The sequence below is a fragment of the Lepisosteus platostomus genome, chromosome 13 (assembly GCF_059453375.1).
Source record: "Lepisosteus platostomus isolate fLepPlt1 chromosome 13, fLepPlt1.hap1, whole genome shotgun sequence".
In the NCBI taxonomy this organism is placed as follows: domain Eukaryota; kingdom Metazoa; phylum Chordata; class Actinopteri; order Semionotiformes; family Lepisosteidae; genus Lepisosteus; species Lepisosteus platostomus.
Window position 1 is genome coordinate 4,684,380 of NC_142623.1, and position 23,695 is coordinate 4,708,074.

At 41.0% G+C, this 23,695-nt stretch overlaps 1 long non-coding RNA gene across 3 annotated transcripts in view; it reads left to right on the plus strand.

Annotated features, from left to right (window-relative positions):
* LOC148649692 (uncharacterized) overlaps nucleotides 1-23,695 on the plus strand; it is a 42,389-nt gene that overhangs the window by 13,380 nt on the left and 5,314 nt on the right. For all 3 annotated transcript variants that reach the window (XR_015925911.1, XR_015925912.1, XR_015925910.1), the window contains 2 exons: nucleotides 1,890-1,961; nucleotides 3,995-4,159. This is a non-coding gene — a long non-coding RNA (uncharacterized LOC148649692). The remainder of the gene's footprint in view (nucleotides 1-1,889; nucleotides 1,962-3,994; nucleotides 4,160-23,695) is intronic.

Sequence of the window (23,695 nt, forward strand, 5' to 3'; positions counted from 1 at the left end):
TGTATGGACTTCCATTATATCATTAATCTTTAATGACCACGGTTAAGCGGTGATTTGTTAAACTAAGGAGAGATTATTCAAATACCAACATCTAAATACCCTTCAGTCCTCAAGGACCAGTGTTCTATAATTTAATTTTTTTTAACTGATTAACAAATTCCAAGTGTTTCCCATAAGTAATGCAAAATATTGTAAAACTAAGGGAACAAGGTAATTCTGGAAATGGGAGTAACAAGATCCAAGGTAGGAGACACACAGTGAATGTGATATCATTGCATAGTCTACACTGCACCACACTGCAATGCATACACTATTCCAGAGAAAAATGAATAAAAGGTAACTTTGAGACCGACAGTATTTTCTTTCAAATCTGACAGCAAAACAACACACACCCGAAGAAGGCTCCACAGCCGAAACATTGTGATTCTTTTCTTCTCTTTTCAGCATGGAATAAACCTTTACATGTTCCTTTGCAGCTTACGCATGCTGACTCAGCTACCTCCTTGATCTATAACAAAACAAAGTGGCTCCTTCATCCTTTTGAGAGTTAATATTTAAAGAACAAAGTGCAAATTGGCCCCCTTTTTTAGTCTCTTTCTTAGGTGTTCTGGAACCGGGATCTGGGCTTCATTCCAAGCATAGACAAGGTTTAAAAATGGCCAAAGCATTCAATGTTATGACACTGAATCAGCGTAAAAGAAAACAAAATCTGCAGCAAGAGGAAATAACAATTGCAAGGCTTTATCATGACAAAGACACAATGTTCTACAACAAGTGTTCTAGTGTTATAAAAAAACAAGCTCCTGGCAATTTTTAATTTTGATTGCATCAGCCAAAGACTTGTCACTCACTGCAATAGCAATCAATTAGGCTTCTGTACCAATAGAACATTAAAGAAGCACAGTTCATATTACCCGCCAAATAGTGGCCTGTTGCTTTATTTTATGACCATAAAACGTTACTTTGTCAATTGATTAATTCATTAACAGCTTAAAGAGCTATGAGGACCATCTTAAAAAGCTTTACAAGATGTTACTCTGCAAGAATAAAAACTGCTTTGAAAGGACAGTGAAGTGAGCTATTGTCAGGTTTCAAAAACATACTACAATAGGCTAAACCACAGAAAAGGGCTTGTTGTGAAGCCCTCTAGCACCTAAGCACTGACAGGAAGGGGACTGTTTAAGAAGAAAGGGGAGGTGATAAAATGCAGTGCGTCATGTCCATGGCTGTTACTCCTGCAATTAACAGTAGACAAGAATAATCAGTTCTTAGACGAAATACTGGAAGGAGGTTCATGGGAACACAGGAAGGCTTATTCTGGAAGCACAGGGCACAAGATGCCCAGGTACTATGCACTATGCCCTGGATGGGACACCAGTTCACACAGGGACAATTTAGACATATTATTTAAATGTGTTTATAATGCTTTTGGGAGGTAGGAAGAAGCTGAATACAGTGAGAACGTGCAAGCTCCGCTCAGAAGGCAAAGCATAACAGACTCAAACCCAGGGCCTCTGTGATGAGGCAGCACAGCAAACTACCAAACCAAAATCTTCTCACTGCGTTACTGTTGAAATTGTTCTCACTTTGTGGAACACTGACCGGATCACGACGGCATCATTTTGACAAAGAGCTTTGAGAGGCTTCTTCGAATGGAATGATTATCTAAACACATAGATCTAGACCACTGGGCCCAGTAACACATATCAAGATGTATCAAGATGTGGTAGGAGACAAGCGGCGTATTATATAAAGGCTCCCTTTCCATGCTTGTGTAGGTTTTCTGTTCAAGTTCCGGCTTGGAATTCTGCACAGATTCTATTCAAAACAGCTGTTGTTACTTCAGTTGCTCATTTGAAAGCATCTTTCTCTCATTCCTCCTTCCACAGATCACCTTTGATGCTTTGTTCATCAGGTTACTAATCCCTTCTGCCACTGAAGAGCTGAGCCCTGCTCCTCCGGTCAGTAACCCCACCCCCAACACAACACAAGCACAGCCAGTCTCCTAAGTGTCTAGAGGGGACTTTTTTCTTTTATTAACCAGGGGGCTCACATTTTCAAAGAAAGCAGTATCTGTTGTCACCCACATCTGCAAGCAGACAATGTGAGAAAGTAATTAAAAGGGTCTACAGTGTGTCTGGAATGAGCATTTTTATCATGTTTAATGTAAAAACTAGACAATCTAGTTTTGAGTGTCACACTTTAATAATGAAAGGTGCTATATAAAATAAAGGTCATTAAACTAAACCTTAAAGTAAACCAGTTGATACATCCAGTACAGCGCCAAAACTGAAGGAAAGGAAATGTTCAGATAACATGAGTCGCTTTTAGTCTTGTACCAAAAAAGAAATCAGGACTATTGGTTCCAGAGTCTCCCAGAGAGCTGGCACATTATTCTTCACACTTCACGCCACAGATGAGCAGAGGGCAAAAACTGAAATGTAGCGCAAGCAGATTCGGAACAAGGAGTGGGAGTCACTTCCTGAAACAAAGAGGTGTGGTTTTATGGAACAAACATGCGAGGAATGTTGCAGATAGGGTTCCTCCAGGAGCCTTCAAAGGAACATCTCAGCCAGGTTTTTGGAAGAATGAGCAACTAACAAAAAGACCACTAGAATGGGCAGCCTGGTCCGCTCATGACTCAAAAGCTTTACTAATGAAGAAGGAAATCAAAACTAGAAACTGAAATTAAAATGAAATCTGCTCCACCGATCAGGGCTTTGCAATATAAAAATAAAGATTTACCCAATTGTAGGTTATCTTAAATTAAACGTATGAATAGCAAATTATCTTAGGAAATCTAAAGAAATAGGTAATGCTGAAGAAAACGTAACTCATCCATTAATAAACCTTTTAACAACTTTTAAAAATCAAGGGCTACGTCAAGATTCGTTGATGACTAATAAACTGAAGCTGTGCACTATGAGCTTTAACAGAGCATAAAACATTCCACAACCCAAATGAGGTACCAACAGCAATGAAAGACACCTCTGAATGCTGATCATGTGGTACAGCATGAGAAATCTGCTGAACTTCACGGTTACATGCATATCGCATGACCAGCTTTTTTTTTTTTAAATCAAGCTATCCAATTATGAAAGACTGAATAAAGTTCAAAACATAGAAATAAACAAAGATCAAAACAAGAAAAAGTATTTTACATGAGTCTGAGTCTGACCAAGCAAAGAATACTGGGGCCCCTGTTAAAGACTTCAATCTCACTTTAATAAGTCATTAGGACTCCCAGAATGGCGCCATTCAACCTAGATTTAAAAACTGAAGGAACTATGGTTTATGATTATCAATAAATTATAATCTGAGTAGTTCTGATGTCGGGGTTATCATAACATTGCAGAGGCAAACTAGTTATAGTTCAAGACCTGTCAGCAGAGTGTTAGAAATACTGAGAACTGATATTAATAAGCGACCCAGCCACATTGTTAAAGCTGATACCCTGGCTTCTTTCAAGAAGCAGATGGATACTCAGATCAATCTACCAGGAACTGTAGCAGCTGGATGCACTAAAAGGCCTCCACTCGCTAGTATCTGTTCTTACATTCTTAACTGGAAGGGGCCAGTACTGACTGCTCATCACAACTTGCTCAGCTGACACCTTCTGGCTTCAGTCGGTTTGCAAACTGCAAAGGCCTGATGTCAAATGAACGTGTAGTAAAACGGAAAACGGAGACCTGGATGTTCAACACAAAGGATCGCGTCCAACGCAGAAACAAAATGTGAATACAGTGTGAGAAAACAGAAAGCACTCCTGTGCAGCAGATTCCCGTTTTACGCAGTAGTTAGGGATCCTGACATAGCGCGTATAACCTAAAATCACATATAATCCAAACACCCCCCATAGACCCTCCGACAAGTAACTTCAATCACAAGTGTATTAGTATCTGCGTGCAAGTAGTTTAAAGTATTATGAAAACAGTAATACAGCAGATACAGAGTAGAGAACAGATCCCACAGCCTTCTCTGTCTTCAATTGTAGGAATCGAAGACTCACTCTTGTCATACATATGCGCCGAATTGGTCACCGCCGTCCGAGCTTTTCTTGACTTGCCTCTCCCCTCCGTACTTGTTTTCGGTTTATTGAGGCTGATCTCGCACGATAAAGAAGCACCGGCGTGCTACCAGTCCCCAAAGCGTAGCACAGGTGAGTGCCGCGCCAGATTTGAAATGTCCTTCTTTATTTGAATTTTCTTTCTTTTTTTTCGTCGCCGATTCGCGTAAAAATATTCTGACATTCCTAACACCCCAACCACCCTTAACCAGTCTATTGTATTTCATCTCTTTCTGTGGTCTCCTGGTGTCACAACAGAAACAACTGGTGATACCTAACTTAGTGGGTATATAAAAATATATAATGGCAATATTTAGGACTGATTCGCTTTTGAATAGCCCAAACTGAACAAACCCAGCAGTCCAGTTGTCCTTCTCTCATTTTAACTCTTTTATTCCCTGTCACTAAATTGCTAACATAATCCAACAGGTGAAGTTGGATGCTTAAATCTCTGCCTGCATGTATCCTTATGTCATTACGGTCTGACAGCCAGCCACCTTATTTGCTATTGCTCGTTTACAACAAAATAACACGTTCAAAACAAAATAGAAATTTCTTTTACTATAATTCAAGCAAAATGTTTCATCCTATGGGGTAAGGCAAAATTTAAGATTCATCTGAAAATGAGAATATGTTCCCTTGATGAAAAAACAGCACACTGAAATTGGTGTACAAAAATTAAAATGGGGCATTATTTCTCCTTTCAATTTAGAATGTTCTCATGTCATCAGCCAAAAACTAGATTTCTGCTCCCATGGATTGGTTAATTTTTCCTAAGGTACTTAAAACATGAATTAACTGCTCCCGTGAAATGAGAATCATTTTCAAAACAGTATAATATGAGATTTTGATTTTAATGCCAGGAAAAGTTTTCTTTCATCTGAGGGTTGCTAGGTTAGCAAAAAACAAATCATTACATTCACAGTGGGGAAGATTTGACTGAAAAAAACTAACAAATATTAGCTTAAGATTTCTACAATGAAAGCAAGCAAGCCCACTGCCCACTAACACTAAGCTGAGAGTTGGAGGTACCAGTGTGGTTACCAGGTTAAGGTTCTGGACTCATGACTGAGAGGGTGGGGGCTTACATCCCGGGTGGGACATTGTACCCATGGGCAAAGTTTCTCATCCAAAATTGTGCCAGTAAAATTTCCAGCTATATAAATGGAATGACTGTGGAAAATGTCAGTGACGGTGGAACAAGGCATCAGACAAATAAACAAATGTCAATTTCTTCCTAATTTCTGTGTGGGCTTGCCCCCACCTTATTCTCAGGTTACGTTGTGCTAAATTGCCCCCCAGGGTTAGAAGGAATTTGGGATGAAATGCAGTATTATTTCACAAATAGGACACACAACAGACAGAAGGCTGACAGGATTCATGTAGGATGTTGCAAAGAGTCTTTCAGATGGGGTTTGAGGATATAATTAAGCACAGCCCCAGGGTTGCTTGATTAGTGAATGAAACCAATTGATATTCCATAACAGGGTGCCTCCAATCTGAGCTTCTGCTTGCTGAGTGTCTGCATTCAGGCTGTTCCGAAATACCCACCAGCCAAAGTCAGAGGCCATCGGCATCATCTGCTGCCTAAGTGAATTTGGAAAACAAGGGACTGCGTGTTCAACCAGGGGAAGCATGCCACACGCCCTTGGTGGAGTTAAGTCGTTATGTTCAGTTGTTGAGCTATTAATTGGATTATAGAAACTTTCCGAATTCAATCCGCAGAGATGGGAAGTTAGCATGTGTGCACGCGCAGAACTCACAGTTGTTCCCAGCTGTGATTCAATTAGACCTGCCTACGTCGCGTAAACAGGTCATTTGTTTGTTTTTCCCAGTCCGCCCTGCGAAATGCCAGCCAGTGTTTACAAACATGTCTGGAGGATTGCGGCAGTTTTTCCATAATAAAGAACTCCCACGGAGACAGGCGAGAACGTATTCGAGCAGACTGTCCATATCTTCACCCGGACAAGCCTGCCTTGCATTTCTCTATTTAAGAATAAATGGGGAACAAACAAGAAGAGGCCATTCAGCCCCATTTAGACCGTCTGAGAGTTAGTAGTTCATTTATCCAAGGAACTCATCTAGCTGTTTCTTGAAACAAGACAGGGTACTGGCTTCAACCACATGACTGGGTAGCTTGTCCCTTACTCCTATAACCCTTAAGGGAAAAGGGAGCATAGAACATTGTTCCAAAGGTTACTCCAAGCCCATTCCATTCATCTATTTTGCTTTGTCAGGGCATTCAACACTGTGCATCAGGCCCTGCTGTTTACTTCTGTATGACTTACCATGCTTTCCTTATGACTATGATTTATACAGTATAGCACAGAAAACATTGATAAGGGATATGCCACATCATCACATTTACTTCCTCTTGTGTGAGCTCTCCCAGTCTCTTTGATGAGCTTCCCCTTTATCTACCATAACCTATATAACTGTGTCAAACGTCAGATGCAATGGTTACAGTTTTATCCACCTTTCTAATTGGTCCACTAGGAAAAAACAGGACAGGCTGTGGGCCAAAGGCAGAGTTTTCAGGAGCTAATTTTGCACAAGTTTGTAGATGGAATGAATTAGAGCACTTAGGAATGAATGCAACAACACAGCATACAGCTTGTGTTGTACAGTCCACTCTGCTAGCAGCATGATTTCTTACTGTTTAATTAGCATGTGGAAAAAGAGAACTTGCTTTGAATTCTCTTGCAGACAGCAGGTTCTTCTTCTTTATGTTTAAAATGATCATGGATTTAAATGGCACCTTTCCAACTCAAGTAGGTGAAATTCCCATCTAGCAGCAGCCCTTTGGCCTTAGGAGCCATGACACTTAGATGCCACATGTTTGAGACCCCCTGATAAAAAGCATTTAATTCCAAACTGCAAGCAACTCTGTTTCCTTTGCAGTTTCACTGGTGGCAGTACTTAAAATAGTCAGAGCCTCGCTCTTTCTTCCTCTGTGTCATCTCTACACCAGCAGTGACATTCCTAACACCCCAACCACCCTTAACCAGCACTCAAGAAATCCTAGGGATTGTTTGTGCCCGTGTGAAGTTTTGAGACCCTTACAGAATCAATGGGAAGTATTTTAGATGTAATTTACCTGCTTGAAATCTGTAAACGAGCACCAGGCTCACTCACACAGCTTAAACCATGACAAACGGCTGATTCATCTTCTGATCTGGCCAGGCTGGGGGGGAGAGTTTCATACTGAAACTCTCAATAATTTTAATCATATCTGGCCGGGCTGGCGGGGAGAGTTTCATACTGAAACTCTCAATAATTTTAATCATATCCTCGATTCCTTAAAGGTTACAGATTTTAAAAAATATACAAACAAAGATGTATAGCAGGTCATTTGGATCCCCTATATCTTCAGAGCTGTAATTGGTATAATCATTAGGTCAAATAAGTAATTCAGAGCTCAGCTGGAGCACATACCATAAGACAGAATTGTCACAAGTAACTGAAATGACAGGATACCAGATTATTTAACCCATCAGAGCTCGCTGCAAATTGAGCAATTCTAATACACTACAATATGAACAATTCACACGCATAGTATAGCAGATTTATGAAAGGACTACTGGGCACTGGATACACAGAAGCTGAAACAGACACAAATTCTACATCCACACAGGAAATGGGACTAGTCAGGTGTCTGAGGTCTGGCTATATTTAGTCTGTTGTATAAAATAAGCAGGAAGACAAAGCCATGGACTGAGAGTCACAACTGCAGCATGCAATCAACTTAAAGGTCTTACAAATACCTCCTCCACAAACAAATCAAAAACCACTGAGCATGGAAAAAGTAAATCAAAGTGAATAGTGACTCACTGACATGGCCTGTTATACTTGTGATAAAGTGCATTACATGAAATGCATTCATAATTGTCAAATGTGCATACAAGTCTTTCCCTGTGGAAAGATCTAAGTGATATCGATTCCCAAAATCATAGCAAATTCCTGCCCTAAAAACATCTCTTAAAAACATGCCTTAAAATCATGCCTTAAAATCATAAACCTGAAATGTGTTCCTTGTCAGATGTTTAAAATTATTTATTTCAGAACAGTTCACTGCAGAAAGCGTGTTGCTCAAAACTTCTGGGTATGATGTTGCAATGATGCAGACATTTCATTTGTGGTGGCTGCAATGTCTGCTATTTGAAGGGGTTTTGATCATTTTGTTAGAAAAACCCCATGGCCTGTAATACCAATTCAATCCGTAGATGGTGATATCTTTGTCAGTGTGATTATTGCTTTGGAGGTGTCAAGAAACTGGAAAAGCTGCGGTATTAATTTTGAATTTATCATAAACTATGTGTTCCATAAAGGAGTCAGCTAATCATCTTTCAATTTATCTGATGTTTTATTAGGTGCATTTTTGCAGACAATGCAGTATACTGGTCCTGTTGGTGTGTACCTAGGGGATTGTTGACTGATGATTTAAGACCTCTGTTCTCTGTGTAGTAATTTATATATTGACAGGTGCTGCAACCAGGTATACTGTATTGAAAAGTGCCCATTAAAAGCTTCCCAGAAGAAATCTTATAGCACCCGAGGAATGGTGTTGTTTCTTACTGTTCTATACAGCATTCCGTCTATGATTGATGCCTTTGGATTCAGCCATAAAAACATATCTCCTGTGGAAAAATAACAATTTTCCAAACACCCACACATTTCTTCACCTTTGTTAAGAAAATCTTGACCATCGCTTCAAAAATACTTCTGAGACTCATATGTAGAGAATAAACAATTGAGTCTCTGGAGATCCTTGAGTGTGTGAAGTTGTGTTGTAGATAAGAGTCGGTAGGTTTGTAGTGGATGGTGGTGTTAACACTGGAACTCAAAGCTGCAATGAAAATACCTAAAAATGACTCTGTCCTGTTTCTGAAATACTCACTGTGTATTCCAAAGTTGTGTAGCAAGTTGCTACTGTTTGTAAAAAAAATGTTTTGGGACATTACGTAAGTTATTACAGATAGCAAAGACCTTGACAATGTGCCAAAGGTAAAGTTTAGATATGTTATCATTATAATTCGATATAAATATTTTTTGACATATCCATGAAAAAGGCAGAAATATGATGGGTCCAAATTTGTTCCTTTGCTGACACCTTAACACAACTGCAGGAAATGGCAGTATGATGGCTTTTATTGGCCTTTGTAAAAAGAACGAGATTCTCACAGTGGTTTCTACATTTTTAAATGGTCCAATTTATGTAGCAAATGCGTAGAATCCTTGGGCAGTAATCGATTCCAGCATGGGTTTGAAAACATCATCCAGACAACTGGTCACTAGCTCAGGATTGCTGGGTTTGAAGATTTTAGGGAGTAAACAGAACAGTTAGGGGTTCTTTGATTAGCTGATATTACAAAATGTTTAAAATTGCAATATTTTGTAGACGTGGACGGATATAGTTGTAAAGCTTAACACAGAAGCAGGTACTGGAAGGTTGTTGGCTTCTATTATGCAGCGGTCTTTACTCTTTGCAACTAGAGCTCCTTCTTTGTTTGTTGGTTTAATTTTGTTGCCATCTCATTTTTGTATGTTCTGTAGCGAAATTTGCTCTTCTTTAGTCACTTTTAAGATTCACTTCATGCGAAAGGTAATGTATAATTGTCAAGTGCATCTTTAAAACTTTGTTTCCTCAGAATGTTTTTGTACGTATTCGTGGTACAATGTCATTTTCCGTTTCCTTGTGTTCTTATTATAGTTCATCTGATTGCAGGGACCTGGAATGTTTTCTTTGGGCTTGGATGGTAAACATATTTGGAGACCCCTTGGAATTACATGTTCCTTTAGAGATCTTCTAAGCAAATTAATATGGTTGGTTAGACTGCTCATAGCATTTGCAAACAACACAAAAACACTGTTTTCTTTTACAGTCTATTATTTTGAACACTGCAGTTCAGCCTCTGGAGCTACTTACACTGTCTAAATGGCTCTAAAGAACAGAGGATAGATTGAGACAAAACTAACTGGTGCTGAGTTTTTAAAAACATTTTGATATTGTCCCGCTGATCTCCTTTAGAAGTTGCAGCACGGACAGCAGGATGGTATATGTTGAAGAGCAGCGGCATGCTCCAAAGCTAGTCTCTGTCTTTCCCTCTCTCTCTCTTTCTCAGCAGGGACAGAAAAGGGGTGGGGGCAGGGCCAGTGTAGCAAATGCAAACAGGAAATGTACAGAAGTATGCCTGGGGACAGGCAGAGAGAGAGAGAGTTTTGGGTAATGATAAACCAGACAGAGTGGGGTGGGTCAAGGACACTGCTTGTGACAGGTCACCCCAGGGGCTGGGGGGCTGTCCTTTGTCGGTGGGTGTGGGGGTATCCTGTCCCTCACAACCATAAACCCATAAGCTTAACCTGTCCTCAGTCTGCCATTTGGTACCACTTAAATTTATTCCTGGCTGATCCAATCAGAAAATACCTTGTCTGGCTTTGCCCTAAAAATCACAGGTTCGCATCCAGACTGCATCAGTCCACAAATGCGGCCTGGAAGAACACTTATCATGGTACAAAACTGGCTAAAGGCTGCCAAGATAGACATTGCCTGGCCATTCAAAATGGATCCAAACCACTGACCTCCTGCGTACAGCACACGTTCTGGAACAACTGGGAAAAGCCATGGACTTTAAACCTGGCATGCTCGGATTTGTGTTTTAAATTTTAACTATGTTGGCTGTTGGGATGTGACATTATGCTGATCACATTTAGAAACACCTTCAGGTCAAGGCTAGATCTATTTGAAGTTTAACTAATAATTAACGCTCAGTAACCCTAACTGGACAAATACAGCTGCAAAGAAACAGACATTTTTGGAGGTCATTCAGATATTACATAAACAACATTTGCTGATTTTACACTGCCATATGTGTAACGTATCTAGTCCTAATCATGCATACCACTTCCACATGATTATATAATCATTCATGAACTGGACCTTGTGCATGCAAGACGTACAGAATCATAATTGGTCAATCAGAGAAGCTTACTGACAGACAAATAGCAAGGCAAAATACAGAGGCACTCAGCAAGTCAGAATGATTTAATGCACTGATTAAAAAAGCAGCCTTAAGCACAAAACAACTGTCCTGATAGAAAAAAAGATTGTATGTACGTAAGAAGTGAAATAAAATCTCATGAGACCATCTGGCTAATCCACATGTGAAGATTTAGATGTTCTTTCTCATTTCCTGTTAGTGTTTTCTGTTTAGACTGCTTGCCATGCTAACCTCCCTCTCCATGTTGCCTTGTATTGATCCGACCTTTCTGCCAATCGATTGCCCACAAGCCAGGCAAGCTTTAAGGAAGTCCAGACTGAGACAACAAACACAGCTAGAAAAGGTTGAAAACAGGGCAGGAAGAGCAGCAGAACGCCCTGCCAGTTTCAACACTTCTCCTGAAAAATAAGAAGTACATGGAGACGAAAGGCAACAGATATATTACAGAGTTCAGCATACATACATTCTCTAACCTTTTTCAAAAAAGAGCAGCGATTCACAAGCTGTAAATATCTTAGTGAGTTATGAATAAAAATGATAAAAAATTAAGTAACACAGTTTTCAAAAGGGGAGTAGAAGATTAAGGTAAAGCTGAAGAATCATGTCCCCCAAAAATAGCACTGGAGTGGAATACTATAGGCGCCACACTGCCTCATGCCCTATTGTGTCACCACTGGGCCATAAATATTTCAGTGCCACTCAAATATTGATATGGAAATCACCACAGAGTGAACTGACAGAGAGCAGCTAGCGCTGCCGATCCCTTACTCACTCTGTCTGCCTCTGCCCCCTCCCTCTTTCCCAGTCTCTTCCCTGTGGAGAGTGAACCATGGAAAACTCCTGCATTGGCAGAGAATGACACTCAAATTCAAAGGACTGGTGCTGGAAGGGAAGAGGAGAAACACTGAATTCTGGGATGAATGTTGAGCTCTTTGCGCGATTTTACATAAAAACAAAACAAAACAATCCTGATTCTGGCCAACAATTCTGGTTCCAGGACGAGTAACTAAAGTTGAAAGCTAAGACATTTTTTTCCTCACTCACTACATCTACTGTGCCAAAGCCACAGAGTCAAGGAGTTTGTCCTTTTTAACAGGACAAAAAATGTTTGTTCACCCCACTGTTTGCAAAGGGTGTGAAATTGTTTCTTCGTGATGTCTTTGTGCCTGGAATTCTTGTGAACACAGTTTCCGGACACAGTATTGTTCAAGGATTTATTATTTCTCTTACAAATGGTTCATCCAGCACATTTTCATGGCTCCGGTAATTTCGATCTCTCAGTCAAGATCTTCTCTTGAATGTAGATTACAATCTTTGAAACTTTATTCTTTCTCTTCTGAAAGATTTATATTGCACGTATATCTTAATCTTTAAACCCTTTCTCTTGAATTTACACTTCACACTAAGTTACCACGCTTTCACCGTGTTTAGCACACTATCACACTAGACTATGATAAAAGAGGGATGTGAACCAGCAGTTTTCAGGCTACAGGACACTTCCTGCTTTCTGAATGGGGGCTTTGACCAGATGAGCCATTTTCTAAAGGAGCCTATTTGTCACTCTTTGCTGATCCACTCCAGTTCTCTAGCTGTAAGTACACAGAAACAATATCCAAGCCATAGCACAGACACTGATTCACTGCCATTCTTGTCGACTGCCATCACTGAATGAATGTAGCCCTTTCTTCTCCATACCTCTATTCTGCTTGTATGTTCAGAAAATTAGCCTTTAAACAGACAGCTGCTTAATCTGTAGGGTACAAGAACAAATAGCCAAGGCAATCAACACAGGATTTAATTTACTGCCATGCTGTCTACACAGCAGTAACCACGTACCAATGCCATCTTGCTCTTCAAAGTTTGGGGCAAACAGGCAAGACTTGGCAGTCAACATCGAGCCAAGAGCAGCCCAACTATATCACCTAAATACAAACCAGCTGCCAGCCAGTATTAACCAGTTCTCAGCCAACAGCAGACTGTGAAAGACTGCTTTAACAGGGGGGCTTTGTTATACTGAAAGACAGGGAGCTTACTGAGTGCTTATAAGTCAATGGTAAAACCACCGACTTTGTATTTCTGAAACCCTCAATAACTAACATATTATAGATGACTAGGAACAGCTTGAGTTATGCTGCTATCAGGAAAGAGAGGTGTATTCCATATTTTCCCATCCTGTTATCCTGACTTTGTGCCCCAGCCTGTAGAGAATCCTTAATAAATGATTACCTAAGAAACTCATTCTTTCCTGTGTAAAGTCCACAACATTTATGCTTAATTATCTTAACATTAACATTAACATTGCAAAAACTGTATAGCCTTGTTCTAAAGTTGATTGCTTAAATGTGCAGTGGTGGGGAGCTATAAAATAAGCTGTAGTCTTCTGAAATCCAGAATTCTTTGCAGATTGCTGCACGTATGTATTTTGTAACCCACTTTGAAAGAGGTTTGACAATTTTTTTTATGTAAGATACAACATAGCTGGTCCAGTACTTATACTGAAAGTGGGCAAATACATACAGCAGCCATTGCATGGAGTTCAAACGTTCAAATGGTTTTGAGCAAATTGAAGAAACAATAATTACTGCTGAAGCTACTTAAATAGTGGTAAGTTTACTCAAACCAAACCCAAGTCAAGACATTTCGGTTAGATTTGTTTCTTGTCTTTTGCTTTGACTTCTTGTTCATGCAGATCATCAGAAGATGCTCACATCACAGTGAACAATGAAGAAAAGTTTACAAAGCACATTGGAAGGATTCCTTTGCCTCATTATGCAGACCCTGCTGAGTCCCCTGCTGTTGCTGTGGTCTCTGTTTAGATTGCTATTCACAATGCAAACAGGCTTCTTCGTGCACAGTACAATCAACACATAATTGAGGAACTTTGAACTACTTTGTATGTTATATCATAGTTATGACATCTGACACCATGTTACAGCCAATGAGAAGCCAAGAGCTGGCAATAGTTCTGCAGGCATGCTGGGATCATATCTTGTTTTAGAGTGGCATAAATGTAGACAGGCAAGCTATATCTGAACATCTAAGATCCTCAGGTTTATGACACTTTTGTCTCGAAAGGCAATCAGATAAAAATAAGTATTATGTATGTCTCCAGAACAATGAACTCTTTATCGCCTTTTGGAACTTGAAAATCCACCAGAAGAAAAGTCACATAAATCAGACATCAGACTGCAGAATTGAGGTGAACACTGACCAGAGTTCATCTACAAAAGAGCCAGATGTGAATTGCGTACCACCACAAAAATTGAATCCTGGCCACAGCAAAGTTTTTTTTAGCATGAAAGAAAAAAAAAGCTTTTATGAGTTTCACCACACAAAAATAAAATGTTTATTTTTTCATTGAACACTTGGGTCACTGTAGATGAATCATTATTCTATGAATATATCTCACTCATTATCCTTACAAAATGTAGAAAACTGGGTGATAATGTATTATTAGAGATTGATTTAGAAAATTAATATTTGCACAATGGATAAAAAAATCAGTTAATAACCTAAAACACCAGAATATTCAACATGGGTGCAGAGAGACCTGTTGGGACATGCTTCTCAGCTGTTGTGTTTTTCTTGGCCAATTAGCAATATGGAGGTCAGCCCTGATCTTCTGCCACTCCAGAGAGCCAAAAGACCTAAGGCAACCAGCTTTTCACCATGGTGTCCACATTGTCATCACTTCCATAGACAGACAGACCAGCCAAGCAGCGTTGTTGATAGGGTACTTAAAATACTAGTCTACAATCTACGTGTAGAGTCTTGTGTCTAAGCAGTGCTAAGTAGGAATTGGTTCAGTGTGACCAGTTCCTGTACTGACACTGAATGGTGGTTGATAGATGAATAAGATTGATCCAGTGTGTTACTGGTTGGGAAAATGGTTTCAAATGATGGCAGAACCCCTAAAGTAATTTGAGACATTTAAAACTCATTTTGTATTTTTTCTGATATAAACTCTCAAGCACAATTGCTGGATGAGACTGACGTACTTGCAATTCATTGTACAAAGAATGTGCTCATTGTATCTCTCTCTAATTTCCTTGTGAAGATGTCTAAATTTAAATGTAGAATGATCTACACTGATAGCAGAATAACCGTTATTGTTAATCAAATACTGTTGCTCCAAGCACTAGGACACATCCTTTAAGTTCCTCTTTCCATCTCTCTTCGGTTGCTTCCCTATGTCCTTTCTTTCTCCTTCCTCCTTCTCTCATTACCCTTGAATCTACCCTTTCTTCCATTCCTCAACAATCCCTCTATTCCTCCATCTTGTAACTCCCCCCTTCCATCCTCTTTCTTTCTAAATTCTTTCTCACTACCTCTCTCTTTCAACAGGCCCTCCTCCTTCCTCCTTCCCCAGACTGTTGTTGTGCTAATGAGGCTCTGTGCTCACTGGCTGGGAGGGGAGCTTTTTCAAGCAAGCCCGCTGTTCAGAACTGTTGAGGTGCTGGCCCAAAGTAGCTCTGTGCCGTATGTGGTATGTGTTGCGAAGGAGGGTGGGTAGGGTGTAAGGTGTGTCACTACAAGAACAGACTTATTGTGTACACACCTTCCAACTGCTAATCTCCTCCCGGACTAGTAGGCCCCTAAAACAGCCTCTAAATGGACCAAGACTTTGTAGTGACCTCACTCCTATTTTCTTCTGTTGCGTCCAGGGGCCTCCACACCCTTTGCAAGCAATGGGTTGTGTAAACATTTTGTCACAATCAAAAACCACAAGAACTGTCAACTACTGCACTTACCCCTTTCTCTCCCAGCTCCTGTATGTGTTTTTTTTCTTAAGAGTAGTGTTATCAGTAGGGCTTATTGACCAATAATGACCAGCCCCTGCAGCAGCACAGAAGGCCAGCATGCTCTGAAATCTGCACTGACCATCTTACCTTTCACCTCAAAGCTCAATGGTCAGCAAGAGCTCTCAGTTATAGCATACCATTTGCTACATTGATCAGATCTTTTATTATAAAATCCCATTGATGACCTGTCTTTGTTTCTTCCCATTCCCATTGGAAGAACAAGTGTTTTCTTGACATTCTTTATCTGATTGTCTTATATTGTGTTCAGTTTACAATTCCTAGTGTACATCTTTGTAAGAAACTGAAATCTAAATGAACCATTCATGGTCAAGCAATCATACAGTCTTGATCTAATCACAGAGCTTTCTTTCTTGTTTTTATTTGAAATGGAGCTCTGCCTTGTTAATATGCTTGTTTGTGTCAGTAGTTTATCCCTCCAGATCCCTGTTTTTCTAAATTATTTGGATCTGTTCATAAATTGTGCAGTTTCGTCTAAATACAGCCACATTTTTTCAATGGATCAGTCATTTTTGATGGACATCAACTTCTCAACATTTAGAATTGTTTTTTTTGATAAGGCGCTGTTGTTTATACGTTGTTATCCTTTCAATTATGCTGATCATGTGTATAGACTTTGATCCGGTGGAGAAGTGAGAACTTACTTCACCTGTTGAGTTGAGAGGGAACTTCATGGAGATCAGACTGTACAAGCCCAGAGTGGAATTTAACCAGGGCACCAGTGTAGCTGTACAGTTACTGTTAATACTCCTATCCCTAAATATGAACCTAAAGAATGTCTGTTTCTTAACTTGTGGGCATTTGTAATTCTGCTTTTTTGGAAAGGAAGATTAAAACTATTCATCCACACAGAATAAGAAGGCAGAATTCAGAACCCCATTACTTTTGTCTCTCTGACAACCAGAGAGACATTTTTGACTAAAGGTGGACTCACAACCACTCCTAAAAAACACACACTGTACAGTACATTTCTACTGGTCAGGGCCAGCCCACTCCAAAACCAGCACACTGTCTCCTGGGATTTAACACAGCACTGTGAGCTGAACTAATAATCATAAGGAACCAATTGAAGATGTCTGACACCAGTGTGACCTTGCACTGTGATTGAAGTGGGTGATAATGCATGCATGTGACAGGCTGCTGTTTTGAGTTGTGTCGTTATTGCGTTTGCGCAATCCTCAAATTTGGGTTGTGATCTGCGCAACGGAGAGGGTGACGTTTTCCACCTTTTTTTTTTCCCCAAAGGTCATGTGTTGTTTTCATGCCACATTCAGGGCTGACTGACTTTCACAACAAAAGATCTGCTCCATCTCCCACAGCTTCCTGGGGAGAACGAAAACACAGTGTGGGCTTCATAGCCGAGCAAAAAAAAAACAGGATATTGAACCAGAACAGGCAGCACAGTGGACCAGTGTTGCTGTCATCTGACACATCTCCAGTTATTGCTCAATGTGGAGGGTGTTTAATGAAAGGCTACTATTTTTAAGAGCCATGATGACACACGGAGTGAGCAGCCATGTTCCTCCCTGTCGCCAGGCTCTTGCAGTGGGACAAGCGAGGGCACTCACTGTCGAGAGTCCCGGTGCTGGAGAGCTGTAACCCAGCAGGTTTTCAAGATCTCTTCGTAAATCAACAGTAGATTAAGACTTGGGGAGAAAAGAGAAATGAGACAAGTTGATCCCTAACTGGTACAAAAACTGCTTTCCTGAGTTCTTAAGATTCCTAAAAGAAGCCAGCTGTGTTGAGCCTCTTGAAGACCACGATGGGACAAATCAAGGACTTTGCCATTCCAAGTAATTAGGCAGTTTCAGGTCATCTACAGTGCCATCTGTGGTCCTTTCCCCCCAGACGTGTTTAGACCAGGGCTTTATATATTCAAAACCAATTGTTAGTGTTCTGGATTACAGAGTTCTCCTTCAAGGTCTACCAAAATTCATTCTGTTCCAAGACTGATCATTAATGCTGTAGCTGAAGGATGTTTCAAGAGAGACAGAGGATGTTCATGTCTCTCTGTGTGCATACTTGTGTAGGTGTGTGAGTTTTTCTGCAGGTTTACATGTCTGACTGCGTGGATACGTGTTTGTTCTGCGGGAAGGAGAGGATCTCTCTGCGCGTGTCACGGCGGTCTGGGTGTGCTCCTGCAGCGGGCGGGCGTGTCAGCGAGCGGGACTGTGCCTTTGCATTCTTGTTGTGTGCATTTCTCTGGGCCTATATCTGTCTCTCTCAAGGCTCAGCCTTAATGATTCTGTTTGCGGAGGGGGATGATGACACACTGGAGAACAGCACTAATCTCCTTAGCCCTGCTGGCTCTGTCTCAATTAGCTGACTGGCCTGAACAGAGATCCCCTCCCCCAAGCAGAACTGCCAGAACCCTCTCTCAGCACACTGCATGTCTTGTGTTCTAGCTAGAACGTTTATTTCAAACGGTATGAATAACATGCAGCAAAGGTGAATTTGTAAATATAAAGACTTAATCCAGCTTTTAACTTCACTTTATGTTTTGCATTGCAATGAGCTGGTTTTATATGAAGAGAACCCCTGCCTAGATGCTGTATAGTTTCACTGACAGTAATTTGTTAGAACAAGTATTGGGTGATATTATTTTTTATCTTTTCCCAATAAATGGATCTACACAGTATTGGTCTATAAAGCCCACACACTCTGACACCCACTTTAACAGTTGGATTTGGTAAAGTAATCTGGGAAATACAATTTGTACAGAGGTACAGCACCAGTGTCACACTTATTTTTGAACCCCTACTCTTCTAATCATGAATTAGAGCCGTAATCATTATGCTGCACTGCTGACCTAACCGAACCCTGTATGTAAATGTCTAGCACCCTTACAAATCTGCTCCACCTGGGAACCTGTTAATCAGGTTTGTGTGAGTTAATCTGCGATCCAAAGCAAAAGTTTGTCTGCCCCTTGCACGTAAGGAAGGTGTTACGATATTGGAAAATGATCATTGGGCATCTAAAAGAAAAAAGAAAATCAGAAAACAGGAGTGAATGGGACATTATGAGTTATAATATATATATATGTACAAAGTATAGAATGCACATACAGCTCTGTTTCCTGATAAGGAGACAAACGTTTGTAAGGCTAATCTATAAAGCTTTTGGCAGTACACCCATGTTTTTTTTTATTCCTGCTTCCATTTTCTTGTCCTCAGGCTGCAACTATATAAATATGCCTTCATAGGATCACTAATTATTCAAATGCTGTCACTTCATTAAGTGGGCTTGCGGGTAATTAATGATTCATGCACAGTCCTTAATGCCGGTGTTCTCCGAGTGCGCCTGCCTTCTCACATTGATCACACTGTCCGTGACTTCCCTGTCTTTCTGCTGCCTGTCGTGCACAAACATGTGAAAACTGGCTGGTGGTAACCCTGACCCTAATTCAGGCCATGGCTGATCACTGAAGGGACACAGCTGACTGGCCAGTCCACTCAAAGCCGAGGGAAAGGAAGGGCACCAGGAAACTGAATCAGAGTCCATCCACTTGCACCAGTGCACTGAAGAACTGCCCCCTTAAAGAGTGAAACTGGGATATCTGCCTTTAAGAAGTCTTTCCAGAATCTTCTTTTTTAGGTGGAAAAGTTAGTTTGCATGGCAAACAACCTAAAAGTAAGCAAAAACAGAGATGCAGTACACATACAACAGTAGGTGTGACAAAAGACAACAAACTTCAGAAACAGAAGTGCTATCAATTAGTCAATAGGTAATGGAGTGCATTTCAGTTTATATACATATACCGAGAATCTAAAGAGATCTATCACTATATTTTAGGATGTTTTAGAAAAGTACAGTATACTTATTTTGGAAGATGATTAAATGTTTATGGCATCGTTTTAATTAACTGATCATTGATGACAGAGTAATCCCCAATAATCCCCAGTGTCTTTGAGTGTTGCTTAAGCACTGAATCTCTGCATTGACAGGAGGGGTGTAGATTGGGCACAGGTGAGCTGGTGATTTAACCTGTTGAATGTCAATCCTGGTCAATAGGTACTCACAGAAAGGAATGAATACAGTGCACCGATCAGGTAATCATGCCTTGGTGCCATTGATTGGTTGGAGGATGGAAAGCAACATCAGGTGGAGGCAAGTGTTCAAGCCAAGGATGAATTACGGTCCTCTCTGGAACTGTCCCAAACCACTCACCTGAAATAAACAATCCTACCTGCTAAGTCCCGTCACAAGTTTTCCCAAAACCTGAGTTATTGCCTGCTGGAAATTAAACTGCAATTACAAATAAGAAGACAAGGTGCTTCTTTGCCCAGAGGGTTGTGGGGGAATGGAAAAGGCTAACAAACCATGTTGTTGCTTCTTTCAAGAAACAGCCAGATGAGAGGATGAGTTCCTCGGATCAGTTAATAGCTCATTTGCAACGAACTAACCAAATGGGTCAGAAGAGCCAAATGTCATCCTCTCGTTTATAACCCTTCTTAATCCCCCACTCCATAACACACACCTTCCAGTTCCCCCTCCCAGTCTCCATGACGACAATGTCACTGGGCCAAAAGCCTGGGTTACAGTAGTGTCAACAGACACTCTTTCAAAAAAACAAAACTCATGGAAGCAGCTGATTGCTGTTTAGAAATTGAAGCGCTTCGACTTAAGCTAACATTTCTCTTCTGGGTGATATGAACAGTTTTCACACACGCAATATTTCACTTTAATGTGATGCCAATGTGTTTGAAACTGTTGGAAGACTATACAGATTAAATGAAAATGCCTGTCCAATCACACATTCCAAATTCCACTGGACTGTTCACCAGAGCCTCTCTCTGTGCTTTTTGCGTTCTTGAGTGGGCAGAGGCTAATCTAGTGGGGTAAGTCCTGTCGGGTGAGGGGATTCCCTTGCTGGGCGGGGGCTACCCCCAGCAACTGGGACCCCTGTCCAACAGTTTGAAAAAGTTATGTAGAGAGTCGCCCATCATGGTTGGCTGAGGGCAGACAAAGTTGTGGGGGCGGTACAACATCATTTATTTAATACAGAAGCAAAGAACCTCAAGCAACCCTGTAAAATCATGAAGCAGAAAAGAAACTTTCACAAAAACTGGGCAACACCCAAGAGTCATTTGTATAGGAAAGCTTTCATTTAATAGCACTTGGCCACGGTCAGATCCTACAGACAGATCCTGCTGGGTGACTGTATTACCTTTCCCGTCCTGAGGCTGAATCACATATGAAATTAAAAACCGTTCTAGCCCAAATAACATTTGAAACAGCTTCCTGGGCCCGATACCGAAAGATGGGCTTTGATATCTAATAAAAAAGGGAATTCACAAAAAAAATACAGTGCCACATTTCTCCAAACCACAAAACCGAATGTCAAACCATATTGCATCGTGGCAGAGGGGTTCTAAGCAGTGATATACTGCAACTATCTGTAACATGGACATTCCAGGTATTCTGGCTGCAGGAGAGCAGCATTATGTCAACAGAGGCCACATGGCTCCATTCATGAACTGAAATAATGAATCTCAGTGGGGTTTATTTGGCCAATGTTGTTAAAAATGCTGACTCATCACCTCCACGCTTAGGCAGCCTTTCTAGCTGATGATGACAAAGGTTTGAACCCTTCAAAAGCACAGACCTAAAGACAGGTTGCGAACAGGGAAGACACATTTTTGAAAGTAAGTGCCAGCTTTCATCTTCCCAAATCCATCAGCATCAGCTCCAGAGTCACTGAACGTGGGGAGGTTCCACCCCAGATTTCATTCTGTAAGGCTGTGTCAAAGAGCAGATGGCAGCTCCTTATAACTGTGCCAATATATCCTTTGGAACACAGAACTTCAGAAAGAAAACATGCCCTGAGATCTTTCATTTCAGCAGCAGATTACAAACCTCACCCTAACTCATCCCCAGGGGAGCAATGTGTAATTTACCAGAAATCACCCATCCCCCTCTCCCACCCCCTGTGGTAGTGGAGACCTTGGTGATACAGCCCTCTGTACTTCCTCTTTGACTAAGCGCACACACAGCACAGAGGACATTTTGATGTATTTATAGCATCATAGTAATGAAAAAAAGACAGAGCCAAATTGCACTTTTTCTACAAACTGCAAAAACAAAACCGAAAACCGAGCACAGTATCTGACTGCAAGACACCTGTTTGGCGTTTTTTCGGAAAATGTAGTTTCGAGGGACAGCCCTCTGTGAGCGTCTGCTGTTGGGGGCGATTACAGCAGACACACGTTCTGGGCTCACCAAAAGGACAGCTTTACTAGCCCACAGACCTTTGTCCACATCAGAGCAGAGAGCTGTATTGTGTTTTCTTTCCAGTTCCTTTAAAAAAAACCATACCGCAGCCACAAAACAGCAGATAGCAAATCTCACCTGTTTGCCTGGGATCTGGGCTCCAATTAACTGAATGGTGTCTTTCTTACCCTCAAAACAATAACAAAGGTCATTAATAAAAAGACCAGCTAGAAAAGATCTTAAAGATTTTTTTTTAACTTCCTTGCACTTATGAGAGAGAAACAGAAAACAGAGACAGGAAGTACATTTTTATATAACTGATTTTTGTCTGTTGTTGGTATTCACTGTAGGCAAATGATTTAGTGATTGAAACTGCTTTTTTCACTTGACTTCACTATTTTAAACTTCTAATACAGCTCTACTGTATGCTACTCTGCAGAAAGACAGCTTCCCCTTTGCTGAACTTGCTGTGTAAAAAGTCAGATAAACAGGGACACAGAGCTCCCCATATCCCTCTACTCTATCCTAAGCTACCCCTGTCAGTGACTCACGTCCTGAATTAGTTACATGAGGGAAAAAAAGAACTGTCACTAACTTCAACTGGCACTGCTGAACACAAAGAAGTGGCTCAGATGAACACACAGCACTGGGTTTGACTCACACCAGGCAGATACACACTTATGGCGGCAGTACCAATGATATGGAGGAATAAAGGACTAGAGTGTTTTGATAGATGTCCCAAGAATCAGAGGCTGAGAAAGGTGATGTGCGAAGGTGGCCTGCAGGAGGTCAGCAGTGTGGACTGTGTGCTGGGCCTGGTCAGAGGAGTGAGAGACAGGGAGGGCGGTGTGGGTCCAGGGCTGTGCAGCTGCCAAAACAAGATCACGCACAGAGAAAGGAGTGAACGGGGGAAAACACACTGATTCTGACTCTCCCTGGCTTAATGAAAGCAGCTGATGGGGTCTCTCCATCTTTACTTGTAGCAGGCTGCTGCTCAGCACGTAGTATCTGGAATCCCATTTGTGTTGTAAACAGGAGTTAAATTAATTAGTTAGCACATTAGACAATCAAAATACATATCAGTGATATCTGCAAGAGGAAATTGTTTTTGCGAAAGTGATTCCGATGCTATAGCTACTGATGCTCATTTTTAATCGCAAAAATTAGTGAAATACATAGGTGTCTAAATAGGAACGGTACGAATGTCTGCAAATTTACGTGCAGATTCCAGGTTGGCCCAAAATCAAAAGCAAAAATAGGGTTTAATTAAATGATGTGCATAGTTTTGTGGCCTATAAGTGTGCTGTTCTGCACATTTCCGGGTTTACTTATCAAGAGCACTCTTCCTTTGTAGTGGAGAGGGTTCCATTCAAGGCAGTCCACCAGGTTTGCTGCAATAACGAATTTGCTAACGAACCCCCTTGTGCAATGGCATCTCTGCCAGTACGCAGCGCACTGGATACTGTTCTTGTTACAGTGTGGTTTGAATTCTTGCGCTGAGCTGCTGTGACACAGTAACAAAGGGGAACTTCAGGTCTTTCCGAGGAGTCAAAGAAACACACAACATAACGGCTTTCACACCACAGACTGGGGGGGGGTTG